Source organism: Pongo pygmaeus, chromosome 10, assembly GCF_028885625.2.
Source record: "Pongo pygmaeus isolate AG05252 chromosome 10, NHGRI_mPonPyg2-v2.0_pri, whole genome shotgun sequence".
In the NCBI taxonomy this organism is placed as follows: Eukaryota; Metazoa; Chordata; class Mammalia; order Primates; family Hominidae; genus Pongo; species Pongo pygmaeus.
Window position 1 is genome coordinate 132007995 of NC_072383.2, and position 13655 is coordinate 132021649.

The 13655-nt window shown below is 39.9% G+C and overlaps 1 protein-coding gene across 14 annotated transcripts in view; it reads left to right on the forward strand.

The window, feature by feature from the left end:
• The window catches only part of ZNF10 (zinc finger protein 10), a 37918-nt gene that overhangs the window by 116 nt on the left and 24147 nt on the right, over positions 1 to 13655 (forward strand). For 2 of the 14 annotated variants that reach the window (XR_010122726.1, XR_010122725.1), the window contains exons 1-3: positions 93 to 259; positions 342 to 519; positions 13003 to 13121. The exons of 1 other annotated variant lie outside the window; for it this stretch is intronic. The gene's annotated coding sequence lies outside the window, so the exon portion shown is untranslated. 11 more of the 14 variants (XR_008493017.2, XR_010122724.1, XR_010122727.1 and 8 more) reach the window with 9 other exon arrangements.

Below are 13655 nucleotides of genomic sequence, written 5' to 3' on the forward strand. Positions count from 1 at the left end.
TGTTGAGGGTGCGTGTGCGTGCGTGCGCGGCAAGGGCGGGCGTAGGACCAATGGGGGCGGGGGGGGGCGGGGCGCGTGCGCGTGCGTGACGTCAGGCCACGGGGAGGTGGCGCCGCCGTGCCGAGCCGGCCTGACTCACCTCTGACGCCGCTTTTCGCGCTGCGCTGGTGAATGGAGTCGCGTTCTCTGCTTTGCCGTTGCTGCTGCCTTTGTGACGGGATCGCTTTCTCCCATCGAACCTTCTAGTTGCTTACTGCAGGTATATACGAAAGTGCTAAATTTTGTGTTTGCATCGTAATCAGGCGCGTGCTGAGCCCTTTAGTAATGTAGCAGTGTATTAGCTTCGTATTTCTAGGTAGACGGTAATTTCGTCAATGAAAAAATTTAACGGTGATCGTCACCCCTTGCCTCACTCACTCTCTTTCCCTCGCGCGGCCCCGGCGTTCACGGCGGACGTTCTTGTTCTGTGGAGAATAACGGCTGCACCTGGAGATTGACGCAGAGTGGGCGGCGGTGGTGGTAAGTTTGAATCAGATATTTTCAGTAATACAAAATAAGGTTTCTTCTAGTCTAACTTCCATTTTTCCCCCCAGCTGGGATAGATGTTTAAAATTTTGCATATGGCCTTTCTAGTATTTGTTGAAATAGTGACGCCGATTTGTGTGTGGTCTTTTAAAAACAAATCCTGCATCTCTAGCTCCTAGCTTCCTCATCTTTGTTTTGTTTTTTAATCAAATAGATTAACTGGGGGCGTGTTTGTGTGTTTAATCTACTTTTTTTATTTTCAGAGACAGATCATAAGTTTAATTACTATATTTTTATTTTCCCTTGACACTAGATTTGTTAATTAAAATTATATATACGCCATCTAACACATAATATGAGTGTCAAAGAGAAGGTTAACATCAAGATTTCGTACGTAGATCCCACCCAAAGTGTATGCAGAAGGTGAACAATTTCAATTCCAGCTATACATTAATTGCAGAAAGATACTGTTCATTAAAAAAAAAAAATTAAAAGAGAAGGCAAGATGTCACCCAGAATGCCAGCCAACAAGTGTTATTAGGTTAGAGATGACTGCAGTTAGGTCTCTGAGAACTGGATAGCACAAATCCTCCCTACCCCTTTGAAAATCACCTCCACACTAACTTTTCTCTTGTGACATAACTAATCTCTTCTGTTTTATTAAAATTGTCCCCCATCTTCCAAAGCCTCTTGGATGGTAAGTTGCACACGCTCCTGCCTCTTTTTGAAAGTTACATTTGTTTTTTGATTACTTCTCTCAGCATGCATTTCTTTGGCTCTTAGCATATGCCAGTCACAAGGGCAGAGATTTGAGATACACATCATAAATTAAATGAGAATTTGTGCTTATCAGTATTTTCTATAAGCACTGTCTGGAAATTCTACTTAGGACAATATTTAAGTAGATATGAGGCTTACCTTCTGGAAGAGAGATTACAAAATTATCCTTATTAATTAATTAACCAATTAAGTCCCCAAAATGAGAAGAGATTCAATTACTATCAATAATTTTTAGTGAAGTGACTGAAAAGGAAATACGTAAGCTAATAGATTGATTGCCGTCCTCAACAAGTTAGCACATACTTTTATTTTTAAAAAGTCTTCACAATAGGAAGAAAATAATTTTAGCTAGAAATATATGTGAACTATATGAGAAAAACTTCAAAACCTTACTAGGCAATGTAGAAGAATAAAGGATGAGTAAGAATAAAAACAGTTCTGTTTATAGATTATATTCAGTTGTCAAGAAAATCTGAGAAATTTTTTTTTTTTTTTTTTTTGAGATTGAAGTTTTGCTCTTGTTACCCAGGCTGGAGTGCAATGGCGCGATCTTGGCTCACTGCAACCTCTGCCTCCTGGGTTCAAGCAATTCTCCTGCCTCAACCTCCCTAGTAGCTGGGATTACAGGCGCCTGCCATGACGCCCAGCTAATTAACATATGCCAGTCACAAGGGCAGAGATTTGAGATGCACATCTTAAATTAACAAGAGCGAAACTCCGTCTTAAAAAAAAAGTATTTTAAGGAAAAAGAAGTTTCTTGTTGTTAATATCTCTGTTGTGCCTACAAGAGACTCTTTTACTTTCATCAGCAGTACTCTTTCTAGCATGTCTCATGTCAGCCAGGGCTTTTAATTCTTCTGGCTATGAAGCAAGGTTGGGACTAGGTATGATATAGGCCAGCTTTGTCTGTATATGTGCCTCTTTGACTCATAATGAACATCCAAGAGCATTATGTTTTCCTCTTTCCACACAATATCTCCTTGCTGACTGATCCTAACATTTCCTGTTCAATATTTTATTATGAAAAATTTTGAGCATACAGCTAAATTAAAAGAAGTTTACAGTGAATACTTATAAACCTTCCCAACTAGACTCTACCATTAATATTTTACTATACCTAATTTTAACACATACCCATCGATTCCTCTTTTTATCCATCAGTTCATTGTATTTTTTAATTTTTTTCAAAGTAAATTGACATGGGCACATATTCCCTAAAAATTTCAGAATGCGTATGTATTATTAATTAGAATTCTATATTTGTTTAGATTTTTCTTTAGATGTAAAATTTACATAACATGAAAAGTGCAAATCTTAAGTGTACATTTGCTGAGTTTTGACAGATGCAGGATCTTTGCCTTTTGGATCTTTAAGTGTATCTTTGCCATGTCTATTGGTTACCAAGTTTTAACTTTGTGGCTGCTGGGTCCTTTTTGCTGATCATACCTCGCCCTTGCTGAAGCAAATACTGGTAAACCTATTCAGAACTTGAAGAGACCCTGTTCTCTTTATTAATGAACATGTACTCCATGTCCCCAAGTGAAATGCTGTTCCTGACGAGGTTGTGCCTGTTAATGTGAGTGCTGGTTAAGTATAGTCACATGTCAGAGTGAATGAATATGAAATGCTAAGCACTTTGCTAGCCTCTTCCCAGGATTTAGAATGAGATTGTCCTAATTCTCAAGTGGTTCACTATCTCATAAGGGAGACAGACAAATCTTGGTACTGTAAGGCAGTGTTGAAGTGCTGGAATAGGGCATGGGCAGAGTCCTTCGTGTTTACTGATGATAGAACCACTGATTCTCTCTGAGATAGTGGGAAGGCCTCACAGCATAGATGGCATTAAAGTGATCCTTAGTTAAGTTGAAAAGGGTCCAGAACGTTGTTGTGAAACTTGTACGCTAAGTGTTTGATTGGAGCTGTGCTTTGGAACTGCGTGTGCCTCAAATAGTAACTTTCATAGCCTTCTTGCTGATACTTGAAGCTTCTTTTCAGCCCATATCTGCCCTTGTGGCAGCCAAAATAATGGCTCCCCAGAGATATCCCCAGCACCTGGGAATATTTTACCTTATATTGCAAAATAGAATTTGCAGATGTGATTCAATGAAGGATTTCAAGATGGGGAGAGATTACCCTGGATTATTTCGATGGGCTTAGTGTAATAACAGGGGTCCCTAAAAGTAAAAGAGCTGGGTGGCCGGGCACGGTGGCTCACGCCTGTAATCCCAGCACTTTGGGAGGCCAAGGTGGGGAGAGCACCTGAGGTCAGGAGTTTGAGACCAGCCTGGCCAAATTCTTGAAACCCCGTCACTATTAAAAATACAAAAAAAAAAAAAAAATTAGCTGGGTGTGGTGGTGGGTGCCTGTAATCCCAGCTATATGGGAGGCTGAGGCAGGAGAATCACTTGAACCCGAGAGGCGGCGGTTGCAATGAGCCGAGATTGCGCCACTGCACTCCAGCCTGGGCAACAGAGCAAGACTCGCATCTCAAAAAAAAAAAGTAAAAGGGGGATAAGAAGGTTAGCAATCAGGGAAATATAACCATGAAAGAAAGGCACAGAGAAATGTATCATTGCTGGCTTTGCAGGTGGAGGAAGGGTCAGGAGACAAGGAGTGTAGATGGTCCTAGACACTGGACGGGGCAAGGAAATAGATTCTTCTCTAGAGCCTCCAGAAGGAACACAGCTCTGCCAACACCTTAATTTTAGCCCTCCGAAACCTGTATCAGACTTCTGACCTCCAGAATTGTTATATAATAAATGTGTGTTGTTGAAAACCACAAAGTTTTGATAATTGGCAGCAATGGAAAACTAATATAGCCCTCTGTCTTTAAGAGTTTACCAAAGTAAAAATGGTCTGCCTTTCTCTGGCACTATATTTTGACTTTGCCTCAGAAGAAAAATGGAGTGATTATAAATATTTTTTGTGACCACATCTGGTAGAAAATATAGACTTTATTGTAACATTCATGTTCATAAATTGAATTATAGTCTTTGTCTTCTAGGAGATTTTACCGTTTGGAGGTGGGAAGAAAAATCTCCTCTTTGCAAATGTAAAGCTCACATTGTGGAATGGCTGTTGTTGTGCTTTCTAACTCCTAACATTGGACCTTTTCTCATCATTGTTCCAGTTTTTCCTTCCCCAGGAAGTTTTGCAGATTTCCCCAGCCACATTTCCTTTCTCCATTCTCTTCACGTCTGTGGTACTAGACTTTTAACATCCTTCCATGGTTACAATCTGCTTGAGGGAGGGAAATTATTCTCATAGTTGTGTTCCTAACATCTTAAAAAGAGCTTCTCAGGTAGGGGACGCTCAGTCACTCTTGATAGCTACCTGAATGCCTTTTGATCTTAGTAAGCGCATATAGAATTGTCTTTTGCCTTTCATGGGTCTGCCTTGTCTTACTGGGAAGATTATTGGATCTCAGAGCATCCAGACTACCTCTCATCTTTTGTTCTTACACAGCAGTGACCAAATAGTAAGTTGGGCTCCAAACTCTGCACTGTGAGCTGGGGAAAGGGCACTCACTGCTCCCTAAATACCAAGATCCATTATGCTGCTGCAGCCAAAACAGGAAATAAATAATGCTGGACATCATCAGGCAGAGGATTTGAAACAGCTTTCCTCTGTGCTATTGCAGTGTTCCAGGACTTCGTTATAGGAAAGGTAGCTGAGCCTACCTTGCCTTCTCATCTCTGGAGGCTCTTCACTTCACTCTGCTCATGTCATCACTCCTGTGTGTCTCAGACTTCCGCTCATGACCCAAACAGCACAGCCTCTGCAAACTTCGGTATCCCTCTTTCTGACTCTTAGCCCTTGTTCTCCTGACTCTTATTATGTCCTTGTTCTCACGACTCGTCTTGGAGGTTCTCCTCAAATCTGTCAGCTCCTTCCTTGACTCATGTCTATACCAAAACTAGATCCTGTTGTTGATTGCACACATTTCTCACATGAGGCATTCTTATTTCCCTTGCTCTGCATTACCTGCACACATAGAAATCCCAGCCCAGAACACTGCACAGTGTGCCTTTTCTTCTGTCCAGGCAGCTAGTGCTGCTTAAGGAAATCACAGCTAAGCAGACAAGTGTGACAGACATACTCTCCGTAACCTCAGCTTATCTTTTGTCAGCAGCTTTTGCTAGTTTGTCACTGCATGGTCCAAACCTTTATCACTGTCCTCATTGATCATGGCCATCTGTTGTTCCTCTCATTGTTAGCAAATAGCCTTGCTTTCTTTTTTGACTCACATTTTTATTGAACTGCCTGCTAATTGTCAACATCCCACCTATCCTGACTTCCAGGAGGTAGGAGAGAATGAAGCATCCTTCTTCCTTTACAAGCCTGATGCCTTCATCAGAGATCTGACCCCATCCTTTCCCCCTTCTCTCTCCTCTGGTTCCAACTCCCTTGTCTATTAATTGCTTCCTCTGTTTTTAGTCTCCACTCTGACCCCACCACCTCTTCTACCTGCCCTTTCTCTTCCTTCTCCACTTCCAAACTTTTCGTTCCTATTGTGGAATTTGTCTGCTGTTTCCACTAGTGTATTGAAACTGATCTCCTCAAATTATTAGTGAAGGCTTATCTAACCAATCCAATACCTTTCAATCCTTAATTTATCTAACTCTATTTTGATCTACCCATCCTTGAAATTTACATATCTTAGATCTCTTTATCTGGTGGTTCTCTGCCTCCTTTTTGGGCTTCTCTTTTATTTGCTTCCTAAATGTTGATTTTTCTCTATAATCCTGGTCCTACCGTTTATTTTACTCTTCAAGTTCTCTTTGGTTGGTTTTATGCCATGGTTCCGTCTGATAATGCCATTACGTGGCACTATTGAATATTACTGTTTCTTAGTAAGCTTTATATGAAATATGTCACAGGGTTGTTGATAGGAACATATGATTCCCCTTAGACTCCTTTATTCATGTGTTTACTTCACTTATATCTTATAGCAGGAGAATATGGTTACTCTTAAATATGTGACAAAAGACCATCCTCCTCCCGAAAAGCTTGTCCTGTTTGAGTATATAGCCAGGCAGCTTGAATGGATTCAGATAGAATACAGGTATGGAAGGCAGATCATGTACATATGGATAACCCTCACATTTAAATACAGCCTCCTAGATGCCACTTCTCTGTGGCTTACTCACTGTGTTCATGTGGCCTACTCACTATGGTCAAAACCAATCACATCCTTTCTCTAGTACCTAGCCCTTCTGATATTATTCTCCATTTAGTCACACAGAAACCTGAGAGTCATGGGAAGCTGCTAGCCCTTTCTCACACCCACTTTCAGTCAAATTCCAGGACATACTGACCCCACCCAAATCTGCCTGCTCTCCATTTCTACCATCATAGCCCTAATTTGTGTTCCCAGTCTTCTGGATTAAAGTATTAGCCTACTACATGCACTAGAAGTATTGAACTTCTTCACCTACTACCTGTGTTTTTTGGCTCCTATTATATCTTCCTGTAGTCCAGTACACAGCTACCCCTAGAAGAGCACTTTGAAGACACTAATATTGTTTCCTGGCTTACAACATTTAGGAAAGAGTCCACATTTCTGAGAATGGCATTCTTGGCTGGCTGTGACCTAGATCTGGCTTTGCACACCTCTGGCCCTGTTTCTTTTTGTTCTCTGGCCTAAACTATATGCACTAGAAGTATTGAACTTCTTCCCCTTGTACATAATCTTCTTAGGCATTGCCTTTGCTCACGATGTTCCCCAACCTCCCTTACCTACCAAACCAGCTCTGACACTCAGCCCATTCCTCCCTGAAACCATTAGGCTGTGTTAGAAACCACCTTCTGTGTTCCCATGAGCCCTTGTCCATTGCTGTAATTATAGCAGTAATCAAACTCTACTGTAAATGTGTGTTTTCAGTTTCTTCAACTAGCCTCAGCTGCTTGAGGTAAGGGATAAATGCCTTGTTCACATTTTTATCTTCAGGGCCTGGTACAGAGCTAGGAACATAAGTGTTCGGTAAAGATTTATTAAAATGGCAGAAGTTCCAAATCTATACCACTAAGATAGTTATTAACTTACCAGGTGTTTCCTCAAAAACAAACAAAACTTCACCCAGTATCCCTGCTCTGAGAATGACTGATACTTTAGAGAAGTCAGTTTTGGCCAGTCACATAAAAGGATCCTTTGTGATGGATCTGATTACCTCAAGAATGGTAGAAACCTAGAATTAAATAAATAATGGTTTACATCTGTGTTTCTCAACCTTGGCTATACATTCATTTGTACCAGGTGGAGCTCTTAAAAAAAAAAACAAAACAACCAAAAACCTTAACCCCTTCTCAGATAATTAAATCAGAATCTCTTGGTATGGGACCCAGGTATCAGTAAATGCCAAACATACTTAGCAATTCCAGTGTGCAGCCAGAGTTTAAAACCACTGGGTTAGATAAAGGTTTGAGTGAGTTATCTAGAAGTAGTTGCTAAGGGAAATTAGAATTGAGTGAGACCTAACCCAAGCTATTTATAATTATGGTAGTTATTAGAATGGACCTTATGTGTCTGTCTAAACCAGAAGCCTTACTGTAGTTTTTTTTTTTTTTTAGTGAGATCCTATTGAAAATTTATTAGTGACCAGAAATTTTGAGACCCTGTCTAAAAAAAAAAAAAAATTAGCCAAGTACAGTGGCTCATACCTGTAGTTGTAGCTGCTTGGGAGGATCACTTGAGCCCAGGAGTTTGAGGCCACAGTAGCCTTCCTAGGATGCCAGTACTATTTCCAGATATGTCATTTGATTAACAGTATCTCATTATATTGACTTGTAATTGACTTCTTTGTGACTCCACACATATGTCTTAATCCTGCCCTGTGCAACAACTCAGAATAAATATTATTCCGAGGATAGGATGTGCAAATGTGTGAAAACTATTTTCTTGCTTCCTGTAAGTAATTTTTTTCAGGCTGAGTATTTCCAGTTACTTCAGCCTTTGCTTATCTTGAAAAGCAAGCTCAATGAGGGAAGGACCCATGTCTGAATGGCTACTACTCTATTCTTAGCCCCTAGAATAGTACTTGGCATATTGTAAGTATTCAGTTAATGTCTGGTGTAAAAAGGGATGAATAAAGGAACCATCTGGGTTCATTCAGCTCTTTATCCTGCTAACTTTGGCATTCTGACTCCTTAAAAGGAACCTTGTACTCCTGTGATAACATCCATACAAAGTACATATAGCATCCACTTGTATATCTTAATTTCCTCAAATAGTATGTCATTGCCTTTATTGTCAGCTAAAATTTGTAACTGATCTTTACTTATATTGCTGGTGAAAGGATTAAAAACAGGGTAAGGACAGAGACCTGTACCTGATGTCAGAGACTTCTCTCCATAAGGACATGACCCTTTGGTCAGCTAATTGTGGATCTCTCTTGCTGTACTTTAATTCAGTCATTGTTGCTTCTTCTTTCGGTGGCTGTGGGAGCAAAGAGTAAGAAACACTAAAACTTCCTGGAGAAATTAGGTAATGACATAAGAAGGGATAATGTTTGATCTTGCAACATGGGTAAGGTTTTACCAAGAGACAAGAAAAGGAAGAACATATCTGGCATAGGAATAGCTGTTCAGGCAACTCAAGTGGTTCAGCATAGTTATAGGGAAATGTATGGTAGTTTGATAAGACATTTAGGGCTTAGGGAGGTAGAAAAGCCACAATCACAGAGGATCCTAAATCTATGCCAAGGCCTTAGTCCATTTTTCTATACGTACTGGGAGACCAAAAGGGAATTTTAAACAGGGAGTGAAACTTTTGTGTTTTACAGAGATGATGTTGCTGCAAACACTCATTGGAGTGAGAGAGACCAAAGGCAAAAAAGTCAAGTAGGAGGTCTCTAGGTCAAGAATTATGAGGCCCTGAATCAGGGCCACGGCAGTAGGAGTTGGTGGAAGACATTTAAGAGGCGGAATTTACAGGTTGTGGTGACTGATTGGATGTTAAAAAGAAACTCTAGAAAGACACTTGCTGGTTGGGCGCAGTGGCTTAAATCTGTACTTTGAGCACTTTGAGAGGCCCAGCACTTTAGGAGGCCAAGGCATGAGGACTGCTTGAGGCTAGGAGTTCTAGACTAGCCTGGGTAACATAATGAGACCCTATCTCTGTAAAAAAAATTTTTTTAATTAGCCAGGCTGGGCATGGTGACTCATACCTGTAATCCCAGCACTTTGGGAGGCCAAAGCAGGAGGATTGCTTGAGCCTAAGACTTTGAAACCAGCCTGGGCAACATAGTGAGACCCTGTCTCTACAAAAATTTAAAGATTAGCTGGGTGTGAAGGCATGTGCCTGTGGTCCCAGATACCCAGGAGGCTGAGGCGGGAGGATCACTTGAGCCCAGGAGGTCAAGACTGCAGTGAGCTGTGTTCGTGCCACTGTTCTCCAGCCTGGATGACAGAGTAAGACCCTGTCTCAAAAAAAAAAGCCAGGTGCAGTGGCTCACACCTGTAGTTCTATCTACTTGGGAGGCTGAGGAGGGAGGATCACTTGAGCCCAAGAGTTTGAGGCCACAGTAAGCTATGATCATGCCACCACACTCTGGCCTAGGTGACAAGAATGAGGCCTTGACTTTGAAAAAAAGAAAAGAAAGACACGTGTGTTACTGGGTCACTAGACGTCTTTTTTTTTTTTAAAATAAATCTTACCACGTGTCAGGCACCATTCTATGTTTTACAAATACTTACTCATTTAATTCCCACAATAACCCTATGAGGTCAATAGTATTTTATCTCTCCTGGTCTTGAAAACCACTGTTTAATGTATTTTGTCTGTTTTGTTGTTGGGGCAAGAGGTTAATTCTGTTCTCTCGTATTCCATCTCGGCTGGAAGCAGAAGTTTATAAACATTGCATTTTAAATTTATTTTAAATTTAGATTTTTTAAATTTCCATTTTTTGAATACTAAATTTGACTATTTCCTATATGTTTACATTTGCATTTCTTTTGTACTTTGTTCCTGTATATTGTTTGCTCTGTCTTCTGAAGATTTAAGGGTTTCCTTTTCAATTTTATGCACGGTCACATAAGTAAAAGCAATATGGCTTCTGTAAGAGAGCATCTTACAGCAGGAGAATTCTGGAGATCTGCAAAGGTTCTCCCTCAAGTATTCAGCAGAGCACAGATTAGTACATACATGTGAGGAAACTACTTGAGCCAGGGAAAGAGTCCTCTAAAGGATTATTGGGAGCAGTATCTGTTGTTCACATAGGGCTGAGAAGAGTATCTGTTCCCACCAGCCAGACTGGAAAACTCTTCCGATTCCTGGAGCATTGGATAGGTCGTGTCTACCCAATCAGTATCTATCAAGAAGGTCTTGCTTCAGTAATGGGGGATAATTAGCCCTATACTAGGCACTGCTAAATCTATCTAGCAAATTGTAAAAGAAAGACCCAAAAGGATCAAACTGTTTCCAAGTAACCTAACCATCCTAAAACAAAGCTTAAGGAAATTTATAGTAATATAAAAATACCTAGCATCCAATACAATAACATTCACAGTATCTGGCATCCAATCAAATTCACCAAGCATGCAAAGAGATGAAAACATGGCCCATAGTGAGGACGGTAATAATGATTTGAAACTCATCCAAACTTGACATAGATATTATTATTAGCAGAGGAGGATGGTAAAACATTAGTTATAACTGTATTTCGTATTGCTAAGAAGGTAAGTACAGCAATAGAAAGTATTAAAAAAATTGAGATTCTAGGGAGAAAGCCTATATTGTCTGAAATGAAAATATACCAGGTTAACAGAAGATTAGATTTCCAGAAGAAAAGTTGGGTGAACTTGAAGGCATAGCAGTAAAACTATCCAAAATGAAATGCAGAGAGAAAAAAGAAACCAGAAAAAAAATGAAAAGAACTTGAGTAAGCTGTGGATAGCATCAGGTAGCCTATCGTATGAGTAATTAGAGTCCCTAAAGAAGAGAGTAAAGGAGAGATGGAGAAATATATGAAGAAATAATGGCTGGAAATGTCAAAACTTAATGAAACTATAAACCCGCAAGTTCAAGAAGCTCAAGGAACCCCAAACTCCAGAAACATGAAAAGTATACCAAGGAAAATAATAATCAGATTACTCAAATCAATAAAAGAGAAAATCTCAAAAGCAGCCAGAAGGAAAATACATGCTATATACAGAGGAATAAGGGATTACATTGGATTTCTTACCAGAAATAAGACATCTAAGAAGAGTGGAACTATATTTACAAAGTACTGAAAGAAAAAAATAACTGTCTACCTATTAAATAGAATTACACATTCAGGAAAAAACATCTTTCAACAACAAAGGTAACTCAACCTATAGAATGGAAGAAACAGGCCGGGCGCGTTGGCTCACGCCTGTAATCCCAGCACTTTGGGAGGCCAAGGCGGGCAGATCACCTGAGGTCAGGAGTTCGAGACCAGCCTGGCCAACATGGTGAAACCCCGTCTCTACTAAAAAATACAAAAAATTAGCTTTGCATGCCTGTAGTCCCAGCTTACAGGCTGAGGCACAAGAATTGCTTGAACCTGGGAGGTAGAGGTTGCAGTGAACTGAGATCGTGCCACTGCACTCCAACCTGGGTGACAGAGTGAGACTCCGTCTCCAAAAAAAAAAAAAAAAAAGTGGGAGAAACTATTTGCAAGTCATGTATCTGATAAGGGTTTAATATCTAGAATATACAAAGAACTCCTACAACTCAACAATACACACAACCCAATTGTAAACGTGGGTAAAGGACTTCACATTCCTGTAAAGAAGATATACAAATGGCTAGTAAGCACATGAAAATATGCTCAACATCATCAGTCATTAGGGAAATGTAAAAACTACAATGAGATGTCACTTCATCCTAACTAGGATGGCTGTAATTTTAAAAAATAGAATAACAAGTATTTGGCAAGGATGTAGAGAAATTAGAATATGCATATATATTCCTGGTGTGAATGTAAAAATGATGCAGCCACTATGGAAAACAGTTTGTTGGTTCCTCGAAAAGCTAAACATAAAACCATATGACCCAGCTGTTTCAGTCCTAGGTGTATACCCAAAGGAATCGAATGTAGGAACTCAAACAGATACTTGTATGCCAGTGCTCATGGCAGTGTTATTCATAATAACCAAAAGATGGAAACAATGCAAGTGTTCATCAACAGATGAGTAGGTAACAAAATGTAGTCTACACAATGGAATATTTGGTCATTAAAAGAGTGAGGTTCTGATACATGTTAAAACATAGATGAACCCTGAAAAATGTATACTCAGTGAAATAAGCCAGACTCGAAAGGGCAAATATTGTATGATTCCACTTACATGACCTAAGTAGAACAGGCAAATTCTTAGAGACAGAACTTAGATTAGGGGCTTCCAGGGAATAGGGGAGAATATGGAGTTACCACTGAGTGGGTACCAGAGATTCTGTTTGGAGCGATGGAAAAGTTTTGGGATTACATAGTGGTGATGGTCGCACCACACTGTGAATGTAATTAATGCCACTGAATTGGATACTTAAAAACAGTTAAAATGGCAAAAAAAAAAAAAAAAATTATTTTACTACAATTTAAAAAATTATATAATATACCAAAACCCACTGAATACACAGTTTAAATGGTTGAATTGTACCGTATGGCTGTTTAAAAAAAAAGCCAAAGTCACAAAAAAGACATTGTTAGCTATAAGAAAGCTGAAAGAATTTATCACCAGGAGACCTCCGTTACAAGAAATGTTAAAGAATGTACTTCAGAGAGAAAGGAAATGAAACCAAATGGAAATCTGGATCTACACAAACGAGTAAACAGCACTGGCAAATGGTAACTACCTAGGTAAATATATAATATTTTTCCTTAATATTTAAATTATCTTTAAAATGTAATTGGCTATATTAGTTTTCTGTTGCTTGTAGCATGTACCACAAACTTGGCAGCTTCAAACAGCATTTCCTTATTATCATCTCTGTTGGTCAGAAGCGGTGCAAGCACAGCATGGCTGGGTTTTCTGCTCAGGGTGTCCAAAGGCTGAAATCGGGGTGTCACCTGGACTGAGTTCTCATCTGGAGGCTGTGGGGAAAAATTCACTTTCAAGCTCACTCTTCTTGGCAGAATTCAGTTCCTTGTGGCTGCAGGACTGAGGTCCCTGCTTCCTAGCTGGCTTTCAGCTGGTGCTGCTCTTTGCTGCTGGAGATTGCCATGTTCCTCACACTGCATTCCATCTTCAAGCCAGTAATGGTGCGTCACGTTTTTCTTGGGCTTCTGTCTCTGACTTCTGTTCTGTGACCAGCTGGAGCCAACACTTGTTTTGGTATTTTTTTTCCTCAAAAAAAAAAAATTTGTAATGGTAGGTAGGATCATTCAGTTTTA